General features: G+C 37.7%; 1 pseudogene; it reads left to right on the top strand.

The window, feature by feature from the left end:
- Window positions 1-340: 340 nt before the first annotated feature.
- LOC109388786 (adenylate kinase 2, mitochondrial pseudogene) overlaps window positions 341-9,281 on the top strand; it is a 25,472-nt pseudogene continuing 16,531 nt past the window's right edge.

Raw genomic sequence — 9,281 nt, forward strand, 5'->3', positions numbered from 1 at the left:
GGCAGCTCGGCGGCAGCTCAGCTCAGGCTGGGCATCGAACCACTGTTGCTCAGAGCTCAAACTCTTGAGCGAGCTCTTAACCAACTGAGCCACTCAGCCAGCCCCCTAATTATGTGTTCTTAATGCAGTGCCTGGCAGGGCTGGTGTCGTGATCTTGTGACCTGTGCCATTTGCACAAGTGCTCAGAACAATCCCATGCTTGGTTTAATGCTCTGCAGCGGTTGTCTTAAATAATTTGTAATAAGTTCTTATTATCCCTAATAATTTTAAGCATGCATGTGAGCAGAGGAGATACACATAATATGCATGACTGCTCTATTCCTTGCTGCTGCATGAACACATGCTCTTTGCAATGCCCCATGAGCACAGAATTCTTGTGGACCGGGATGTGTGGGAGTTCAGTGAGACTCAAGGCCGGTACAAGGTAAGTGTGTTACATCCATGACTGGCTAAGTGGGAGTGCTCACAGGCCCAGGAGACCACAATTTCTGTTCAAAACAGAACTGTCTTCAAAGGCAGAAAGAAAGTAATGACAGTCTAGGAAACACAATAACCAAAATCCCTATTATGATCTTGCTTACTCATGTTACTTCTTTGTATTAGCCAGCCACTTATGTTGAAATAATGACACAGAAGGAAAAGGAAGGAACTCATAGTTCTTTTTCCTGTCAATCTGTCCTTATTCATTAACAAACTGAAGGTAGAGAGTGTTGGTAGACTGTGCATGTACCAATAAGGAATAAAATAAGGAATAAAATAAGGAATAAAAACAGCTGAATTAGTTTTGTGCAGTGTTTCCTCTGTTCCAGCAGGAAAGAAATATGTATGCACATGTGACCTGTGAGAAATACAAATTGTGTAATTTTGATGTTTGTGCATATAAGATTAGTGACCTTACATTTTCATTTAAAGCTGGCATTACACAATATAAAGATGGACAATAAAATTAACGCTAAATATTTTAAAGAGTTATTTTTCCTTTATTTTAAGATGACATTAAATAGCAAAGAAAAAGCACTATGACAAGTGAAGAGATCATGAAAGAAAGGAAAAATATTTATATTTCAATACATTTTACAGCACTTTTTTCTTGCTTTTTGAACAAAGGGCCCTATATTTTTATTTTGCACAGGGTCCTACAAATTATATAGCTTATTGCCTGGAGCATAATAAGTACTATATATTTATATCTATATGTATCTATGTGTGTGATACACACAACACACACACACACACACACACACACATACACACACGCACATACACACACTAGGAGTGCCAAAAAATTGTATACACATGACTTGTATTTGTGTTTTGTTATCAGTATATTTTGAATATTACAATTTTAATGCAGTTTTTCCTTTATTAAAATGTGTATACATTTTTTGGCACCCCCTGTATGTCACAAAAGAATCAATGGTGGTTCTTCTATTGGGTTATTGTATTCTTACAAGGAAAATTTAGAATTTCTATCCCTGAAAGAAAATTATTCCAACAGAGAAAGATGGCTTACTCAGTATGAGAACCTGTCCCTATGAGTTTTACATTCTTCGTGGGGCTAATACACCCATTGCTCCTAGATTGGAAAGTTTTCCTTCTATATCACAGATGAGCCCAAATAACCATATGGCGATGTCCATGGTACACAGTTAGTTTGTTTTTCTCCCCATCTCATAGATACTTTTCAGTGTTCCTCTACAGAACTTTACAGCTTTGTAAACCCTTTCAAATACATTGTTTCATCTAAACCCCACCTCCCTTTTGAATGAGGCAGTGGAGAAGTTAAAAAAATGACTGCGTGTGGCTGGCTAGTTACCAACACCCCTGGAGGGGCATCACCTGCTGAGGACATCACAACCCAGGGGCTGACCCCTCAGTCATACAGGTTCAGAAAACAGACGGTGTCAGTTTCTCAGAGCCTTATTGGATGTAGGCATGCTGATTCACATCAACCACATCCACAGGACAATAAAGTATATAATACGGAACACCAACGCTGTGATTTATAGAGAAATGTAACTTTCCAGCACACCAGCACATTCTCTTGCTGTAGAAAAACATGCTGGGAAACCAGGTTATCAGAAGGTAGCTTGTGAGCATGAAATCAGAACAAGGAGGTTGGGCTGGATAACACACATGTTTAACGGCATCAGGCTCCGGTGGGCCGATAGATCTGTCTCGACAGTAAGGAGAAATGGGCACGTTGGCATCATTTTATCTTCCTAAGACACTTTGTTGCCTAGTCAGAGCTGAAGGCATGCTGATAATTCATACTTTTCTTTCTCTCATGCTCCTTGCTGACTGATTCATTTTTGGATGGACTCATTCTTTCTTGAGATATGTGATTTTTATTAATATAGTAACAGCCAGATTCTTTTCCTTTCTGCTTCTGGCATAGGGAATAATTTTCTTCCTTAACCCACTTTTCATATAAAAGGGATTTCACATAGCTTGTACGAGTTTTAAGGTTTAAGTCTTAGCCTTTAGAACCACCTGTAGGCAGTTCTGTCTTCATTTTACAAAACAGAAAACAGGTTTGGGGGATTTTTATAACTTGGTCTGAGGAAGGACTCCACATGTTTACTTCTATTCAGGGTTTTTTTGTTTGTATCCAAGTATATATAATGTCTTTCTTCCTATGGTATTATACTCCACTGCATTTGCCTTCTTGAAATTTAAGAAATGTATATACTTTTTTTTTTTTTAATTTAAAGCAGCATCCTATGAGTTTCCTACCAAACTCCTTGGCTTGACCAACAACAGACCACAGGATCTGACTCTTAGCTCTTCTTCTGACTTCATTTTCTGTCTCTCTCCCATTCACTCCTTCTCAGCCACACCCCCATGCTCCGGCCTCAGGGATTTTACATGTGCTGCAAGGCTCTTCCCGCGGATATGCCCTGTGTTCCATCCATCCTTTCACTTCATTCAGAACGCAACACAAATTCAACCCCCTATCTAAAATCATACCACTGTCATCCCCTGTCCCATTACCACACCTTACATTTCCTCATGGCAATTAATGCTAAGTTATTATGTCTCATTTAAATTTTGCATATCTATTTGTTTATTTTTTATTGTCTGTCTCTCCTACTGCAATATAAGCTTCAAGGAACTTTTTTGGTTTTATTCATTGCTATGTCCTCAGTCTTGAAAAATCTCTACTGCATTGGACTATTATGGACTAAAAAAGTGCGCGTAATAATCGAAGTAGCAAAAAAAGGGTACTTTGCTTCAATTCAGGTCTTTACTAAATGGACGATAAATATTACTTTGATGCCTAACATCCATGCACTCATTGGTTCACTCATTGAACAGCTTCTTCTTGAGTGGTGATTCTGTACATAGAGTAGGTGTTCATTAAATATATGTTGAGTGAAGAGATAGATAAATGAATAATGGACTGTTATGGGAGTTGGAAGGAGGAAAATGTCACTTCCAATTGGGTGAGATAGCAGAAGAGGATTCATGGAGAAGGTAGCATTTAAACCAGCTCTTGAAGGATGAATTTGATTTATGTCTGTGGGCATAGTGATAGAAGACACTTAATATACATTTACAATGTAATCTGTAGCACTCTCCATCTGCAGTTTTAACATCCTAGAAACATAATAGAAGGTAAGCTCCCTGAGGGCAAAGACTGTTTCTATCTAGTTCATCTTGATTTATGTAGTGTAGTATCTTCATGCATTTAGTATATATTATCTTGATATATCTACTATATATGCCTACATATATTATTCATTATATGTGTATATATATGAAATAAATGAATAGATACAAATAAAAAGTATGGTGTTATAACATTTAAAGAGGTGACATTTTGATAAATATAACACTAAAGATTCTAAATGAGGAGGTGAGCTAGAGTTAGGCTTGTTTTGTGATTATTCCTATGAGTTAGTGGTATGGTTGTCAATGAGATTCAAATATTGTTTGTCAATTTGGAAGCCAATCTTTTGCTATAGGGCAAAGTTGGAGTCATTAATATGTATACAGTTTGGAATAATTTTCAAATTATAGTGAAGTTTTATTATGGAATGCTGATGTTAGTACACTTACCTCATAATTATTTTTTTAAAATTAGAATTAAAAAAAAAGAAATAGTGGTTAAAGGGCTCAGAAAGTTTGAATAGTTTCCCTAATGTCATGATAAAACCTTATTCGTCTTGTGAAGTTTTTAGTAATTAAGCTCTGAACCATTATATCACCTGAGGGTAATTAAAAATCATATATCTTTATGACAAGAAACCCTCTGTTGGGAACAACTCATAGTAATATGTTCTTATACAATAGGCACTGGTGTTTCTTATATCTTCATTAGTCATAGGTACAACACAGTATTTAAACATTTCTTTATTTAATGGTCAAGTCACTTAGCTAGTTTGTGGCTGAAGAGGAACTCATAGTCAGATATTATGCGTCTAAATATGATTCTCATTTTACCTCAGAACATCAACCATGACAAGGAAAGACATGTCTAGTTTTCTTCTGGGAGTATTTTGTCTTACTTACCTGAGCTTAGAGTAACCCAGGGGCGAGTTTGCAACCCCTTGCCTTGGGGTGGATGCACTTTAATGGCTATTCCAACACAGCGGCAAGGACAGTTCTAAGTATGTATGTCTTTGTTTATCAATCTACCTGGCAGAGCATGAAATGCACTGAATGCTTGACAATTTTTTTATGTAATTATCCCCTTTTAGATTCTGAACTTTAAAAAATGACATATGGTGATACTGGGTTTTACATCCATAGTACTGCTAGCGTGAAATGTTTAATAATTGTGCCCGATAAATCACAGTTTTCCAAATCTGGTTGGGTCAGAAAACATGATATGGTTAATTATTTACACAGCTTAGCCAATGTTGACGTGTTAGATAGTAAGTTGTAGCGATTGGATATCATGAAATTCTATTTACTTTCTCTCCAAGCCAATGGTATTTATAGGAATTTTATAAAAACATGTGGGATTTTATGGTGCTTTTTAAAGATTGTAATTCTCCTAAATTCCCATCTGAGGTAGGTTATCTCTGCAGGGTAATTGTGTGTTCATTTGAGTTGTGGATGTGAGGCTCAGTTCAAGGGCTGGTCAATAAATGAGGGAAAATCTGGATGAATTTTGAAAGCCAGCAAAGCGGGCCACCAAAGAGGGCTAGCTAGCATTGTATTAGATGGTGACTTCAAAGCCTGAGAAGCAGGCAAAGAAAGGAGAAGCCATGTGTTCTCCATCGCCTGTCTTGGGTATTTTGGATGGCAACCCTGTGGAATATCTACAGTTTTGCCTTTCAGATGTTTCCTTTTAGTTTTGGTATTTACAGATTAATTCAGGAAGATGCTAGGTACCATGAAACCATATTATCCTAGACCCATTTTTAGTTTTATCCATTTTTTCAAGAAACATTTTTAATGCATTTATTAATACAAGTTGTAGATGTGGGCTGGGGAGATGCAAAAGTCATTCTTCTTCAATGAACTTTTTATTTAGCAATTCTGAATAGTAATTCTCTGTGGTGGTTGATTTTATGTGTCAGCTTGGCTAAGCCACAGCACCTAAGCATTTGGACAACACTGGTCTGGATGTTCCTGTAAGAATAATTTTGAAATGAGGTTAAAATTTAAATCAGTAGATATTGAGTAAAGTAGATTACCCTCATTATGTGAGTGGGTGTCATCCAATCAGTTGAAGGTCTTAATAAGAAACAGTTACCTTCCTGGAAGAAGGAAGTCTGCCAGCAAGCTGCCTTCAGACATCAACTGCAACTCTCCATTGGGTCTTCAGCCTGCTGCTTATTCTGCAGGTATTGGACTAGTCAGCCTTCACAATCATGTGAGCCAATTCGTTAAAAGAAATTTTTTTCTTTGTGAACACACACACACACACACACACACACACACACACACACTCTCTCTCTCTCTCTCTCTCTCTCTCTCTCTCTGTTGGTTGTGTTTCTCTGGAGAGCCCCGACTAATACACTCCCTACAGTACAAGTGGGAAACATCACTAATGAAGTGATAGCTTGTTTTAATTAATCATTTTTATTACAACTTTGATCTTTATTTTAGATAATTCTCTACAAATTTACTGTAATTTATGGTTTTCAAGGGGCTGTAACATGAATTTTCCCATTTGCAGTATATAAAACTTTGACAGGAAATTAGGACAGAGTACAATTAATCCCATTTTGTAGATTTGAAAAGTATTTTCCAGAGAGTTTTTACTTATTTAAAATCAGGTGTGAAGTGATAGCACTGTATTTAGTACTCAGATTTCCTTCTTTGTGCAGTGATTTTATTTTTTTATGACATTTTGCTGCATCTTTGAGTATATGGGGATGTTCGCTCATGGCAGAAGCAATGCATGTATATGTGTGTATTACAATATCAGAATAATACATACTGAAAAAAAATCTATGGACCTTGTTGTAAGAAAAAAACAGAAAGAAAATCTATAGGTTACATAGGGGAACGTCAGTTCAAGCTCACAGAGAAGACTGCTTCTAACGCCCCAACAGGACAGCTCTGGCTACTTTTTTGTATTAGTTTAAGAGGGCAAGAAGGTTTTGTTCCCCCCCGCCTCCAGCCCATGTTTGAGCCTTATGCCATATTTTGGGAACAGAGACAACTAAACACAGTAATGAATATTATAAGGTCCTGGAAGCCAGGAATACTAAGCAATGTTTTATTAGAAACATGTAGAATATCAGGCTCTTTTATTATCCACACAGCTCAGGCAGGTGTTGATCTTTGACACTTGGAAACATATCCTTTATGGCAGCCATCTTTGGAAAAGTCACCGACAAAAATCTGACATGGGACAATAGAACGGTAGAATAAAAATAAATTAAACACCCTGAGTTGTCCTCACAGAAGTTAATTTCCACTAAACCATCTTCCAGTTCCTATTGCCCTCTCTTGTGGTGCTTTTTGATGCCTTCCGCTACAGCCCTAAACTTGGCTTTGACTATAGGTGGAGAACTAGTTCCTTTAACTAAGGGATTTTAATCTGAAGCTAGTTTTTGGAAGCCTGCCCCTTACCAGCTCAGCAACAGCAATGATTACTGTATGGAAATAAAAAATGCGTGTGGAATATTAGGCTCACAACTGGAGGTTAAATTAAAAAGAAACCACATTTTTTGTTTGTTTGTTTGTTTTGATTGAAGAATTAAGGGATTATAAAGTAGCTCACCTTTGGCATTGGCATTGACAAGGTGAGGAAGTTGATCCACACTGTGCTGGTGGTTCATAGATGTCAGCTACTGTGCCTGATGCATCTCTGCCTCCCCACATCCTGGCCTAGAAAGGGTACTGGGCATAGAGAAGGCGCTCACTAAGTCATTGCTTCACATATGAATGGTATTTAATGCCAGTGAAGTGCTCTTGCTGGGGCATATTCTTCACTTCACACATAGGATAAACTGGGCAATAGGCCTATTCAAATTAGACTTGTAAATCCAGATGTCTCCTGGCCATGTCCTGCTTCAAGTGGGAGCACCTGAGATATAGTCCCCGGGCATGTTTTTCATCTGCATAACTGAAAGGAATGCCTGGGTTACTTCCATGGTTGTTAGTTGGCTGCCTCTCCTTCTATGTCATCTATAACTGATATCATAAATGCATTAGCATAATTAGGACTCGTTTTATATCCCAGGGAAAGTGGGCCTTTTCTCTCATTTTGTGATGTCCCCCACAGGTATTGCTGCTCTATTGTTAAGTTACCTCAAGATGGATTAGGTTTGAAAACAACCTGTCACAGGCAGTTGTGGCAGGGTTATTAGGTGACAAGTGAATTCTTCCATTTCTGCAGGACATTTACTGAAGTGGGAAGCACACTGTGCTAGGAGTCAGGGGACCTACAATAGCTTCTGCTTGTAGAAGCTATGTGGGGTTTGCGCGTTGATTTCTTTCTCTGACCTTAATTTCCTTTTCTGTACTCTTTACGGTTACCTCCAACTAAATGATCTCATGGCTTGTTGAAGGGGTTTCCAGATGAGTGTTAACTCCAGGTGTTAAAATGTGAGGTCTTAAAATTGTCTGTAGAAATTAAGTTTTGGCATCAACCAAACCTTCATAGGCACTGTCTCTACTACAATGTGCATGTTTTAGTATTTTGCAGACTTATCTGTAAAATTGGCAAAATGATAGTTCCTTCCTTATAATGACATCATGACAATTAAATTATATATTGCATTTGTAATGATTGCAAATAGCTAGGCTCAGGGTAACACTGAATAAATATTGCATATTAGGAGGGAGAGAGAGATATTATTACTAAACATTCAACGTCAACTGACACTTTAACCTTCACAGTGAGAAATGAAATGTAACGAAAAAAATTGATTCCAAATCTTATACTGCAGGAGAGACTCACTGACCATACAAGGTATGAATGCAGAAAAGTCAATTTTCTCTTTCTAAGCATATAGAATACTTTAAGTTGATTTTTCTTTGGACCAAAAAACATGCTCTTTGCTCAGGGGTGCCAGAGCAGGTGTACACATGTAAATACTTTTTTAAACTTAAAAAGATTATAAATCCACATAATTATACCAGTGGAAGAATTATCTACATGTGTATAAATGCATTTGGTAGTGTGTTTATCAGTTATTATTTTAAATATTTTTTCAGATGATCAATGTTCCCAAGTTTGAAAAAAAAACAAAACAAAAGAAATGAAGTATCTCTCTCTCCTGGCCTCATTTACCAATTTATCTGCAATTCCATCAAACTTACCCCACAAAATTCAGCTATTTTTAGTAGTTCCTTGTGTATGTTTCCAGTGTTTCCTTATCCAAACTTAATTCTTCCCTTTTGTTTTCATGAAAGGCAGCTTTTCTATGCCTTTCTATATCTTGCTTTTTGACTTAACTTTATGTCCTGTAAATCTTTCCACATAGTGGGGCAGATTGTATTTTTCAAAAGTGGCAGCAACAATAAGCTTCCCATCCTACCTACTCTTGTTCCAATGTGACTTTGATAGTCTTCTCCTTAAGAGATGATTCGATGCCCCCTCTCCTTGAATCTGAATGGCATTGTGACCAGGGAGGAAGTGATACTATGCGATGAGGGGAACAAAACAGACGATGCAGCTTCCTTCTGGCTTTCTTTTTAGGGTGCTGCACTCAGATGCGTGAGGAAGCCAAAGCCATCACATGGAGAGGCAGCTTCAGCCTCAGCTGAGGTTGCAAACTCCAGCATTCAGCACCATATCTATGAGTCAGCAGACCTCTCCCATATTTCAGCCTCCAGCAGTGGAGTCAATTCCCAGGCTTCCAGTCTTCCCA

This window comes from Hipposideros armiger, unplaced genomic scaffold (genome assembly GCF_001890085.2).
Source record: "Hipposideros armiger isolate ML-2016 unplaced genomic scaffold, ASM189008v1 scaffold_207, whole genome shotgun sequence".
Lineage (NCBI taxonomy): Eukaryota > Metazoa > Chordata > Mammalia > Chiroptera > Hipposideridae > Hipposideros > Hipposideros armiger.